Source organism: Pinus tabuliformis, chromosome Q (genome assembly GCF_031772625.1).
Source record: "Pinus tabuliformis cultivar Carrire ecotype Pingquan chromosome Q, CPIR1, whole genome shotgun sequence".
In the NCBI taxonomy this organism is placed as follows: domain Eukaryota; kingdom Viridiplantae; phylum Streptophyta; class Pinopsida; order Pinales; family Pinaceae; genus Pinus; species Pinus tabuliformis.
In genome coordinates this window covers 1,351,026,923-1,351,029,301 of record NC_142296.1, presented here as the reverse complement: position 1 = coordinate 1,351,029,301, position 2,379 = coordinate 1,351,026,923, and the positions used below count along the sequence as shown (strand labels likewise).

Below are 2,379 nucleotides of genomic sequence, written 5' to 3'. Positions count from 1 at the left end.
TTACATGAAAAAAGGAAAAAAAAGACCCAAAATTTTATTGCTTTTTCACTACATTGATGAAAGAAATGCACAATTTTGAAAAGAGACCCTTCATAACAATTTTCAAATTTCATCCCCAAAACTTTTATTGCTTTTTCACTACATTGGTGAAAAAAATGTACAACAAAAAACAAATTTCAAATTTCTTCCACACAGACAGAAAAAAAACCCAAAACTTTTATTGCTCTGAAATGTACTAGAGCTGCTGTTGCAGCACTCACTCAGTACAGTAGAGTAGGGTAGAGTACAGTACATATGAGGAGATTATTGAGAATGTCAAAGCGGAAGGATGAGTCTAATTAGAAGACAAATGAATCCAAGTGGCAGCGCTGGGTATTCCACTGTTGAGCACGAATAGCATGTAGTACCCAGGCGGTGCTGCAACAGGCGTGGGAGGTGCCGTTACTAGGGCACTATAAATATTCTGCCCTGCTCCTCCTACTAATTCTAATTGTGGGCTGGCAAATGCAAGCAGAAGCAATCGCCGATGCATGGAAAAAGAGTGAGTAGTGAAGGTCGGAGGATAAATGTTGAACTGAATGGAAATGTTATGATGATTATTTGCAGCGAATTGAACCTTGAAGCTACCGCCATAAGTGACCGAAGCAGGCAGCACAGAAATGATGGTGGGCTTCAGGGAAGATTCGTCTAAGTAATAAGGACTGTATGCTTGCAGACGAAGCTCTGTGGGAAACATAACAGTGAAATTATAATTTTTGTTGGGGTTGGAACCTCCCACAGAAATCCTACCATCAGGCAATACAATTGCAGTGGAATGATACATTCTTGGAACAGTGAAACTTGCGAGTACTGAGAAGCGCTGCCCTCGCAATGCATTAGGTCTGTATAAATAAGGAGCAAGAGCTGGATTGGTTGCTTGCCCATAACCTGCACATCCCTTCTCCGCTCCATTGATAATCAGAATTTCACCGGTGGGAAGAAGCAGCATATCTCCCACAACTCTGGGAGCAGGCATGTTCTCCATTGCCCAATCGACATTGGGATCTGTGATAACCATTCTTCCACAGCTCTGGAGCGCGTCAATGAAAATCCCTGCAAGTGACAAATTGTAACTGTCAACAGGAGCACCACCGCAGATCATAATTTCTGTCCTCCGAAATGCATCAGATGCGGACAGTGGCAACATCACAGATGAGGCGGTGGTGGGGTAATTTCTTGGGCCATCTGGGATTCTTGGAAAATGCCTGACCACAACATTTCTTTGGTAATCAAGCAAGATGGAATCACGGTTGGCGAAGATGAAGAGATTTCCATCGGATGAGAGATGAAGAAAAGGATAGAGATTGTACAGGCTCTGCAGGTTTTGGGACACATAGGTGCCTTCCAGAAACGTCAGATTGTAAACTCCCTCACTAGGCTTCCTTGGTGGCAGGAATTGTTGAAATCTAATTTCAACGCAACTGTTCACCAAGCCAGAAACCGTTCGCTGGAGAGTTCTCGGGTCGATTTCCGGCAAAGGGATTTTCCGTCTGTTCGAACCCGAGAAAATATGGAGCTGACACGTGGCTCTCCCCTGACATCAGCCAACGTAGTTTTCTCGGGCGATAAAGTTAGGTGACAAAGTGCCTTCCGATATTGTTGTCCACCGTCCGATTTGATTGAATGTTCTCCGTCGTTGATCACCTGGAGCTGCATACGAACCTGCACCAAATTAAAACTATTGCGTGGAGTGTTAAATTTTTGGGTTGACCGCCGTGGAAGAAAGGACATGAAGTTTAATGTGTCAACGTAGAATTAAGTGGTGGCCTTTAATATGGTGATGGGCATACGTCCCATTTTTTTATATATATTTGTTTATATACGGCATGTATTAAATATATGAAATCGTATGTAATAAGTTTTTATGTTTTGAGTGTTGACCTTTTTTTTGTATGTATGGCACATGGGAGGTAAAGACAATGTGTGTTCGCAGCAGCGAGAGAGAACCAGTGGATGTATGCACAGCATTGCACACGATATACTTTGTAATGTTTTGTGAGGCATTGTAAAACAGAGGAGTAGCAAAAACCATGTGTGGTTTTGCACAGCAGTGCATAAAGAAAATGGTTGAGCGAATTTTTGTAATCCTGTGTAAATTTTTTTTACAGCAGTAAACTTATGTAAACTTTTATTACAGCAGTAAGTTGTTTTTCACAGCAGTGAATATAAAAAGGACTTTACAGTGGTAAATCCCTCTCAGTAAAAGAGGATGAAGTTTGTATCAGTTTTTAATGAATAGAATGTTTTTATGGTGGTGAAATACTCTGTTTCTCAGTGAAATTTTTTAAGTTTCCCTGTGCACAAAAAGATCCTGTGGAGGTAAAACAGAGCATTGCCTCT

The 2,379-nt window shown here is 41.5% G+C and overlaps 1 pseudogene; it reads right to left on the bottom strand.

Annotated features, from left to right (window-relative positions):
- Positions 1–334: 334 nt before the first annotated feature.
- Positions 335–1,141, bottom strand: LOC149224898 (aldehyde oxidase GLOX1 pseudogene; annotated as a pseudogene).
- Between the last annotated feature and the right edge of the window lie 1,238 nt (positions 1,142–2,379).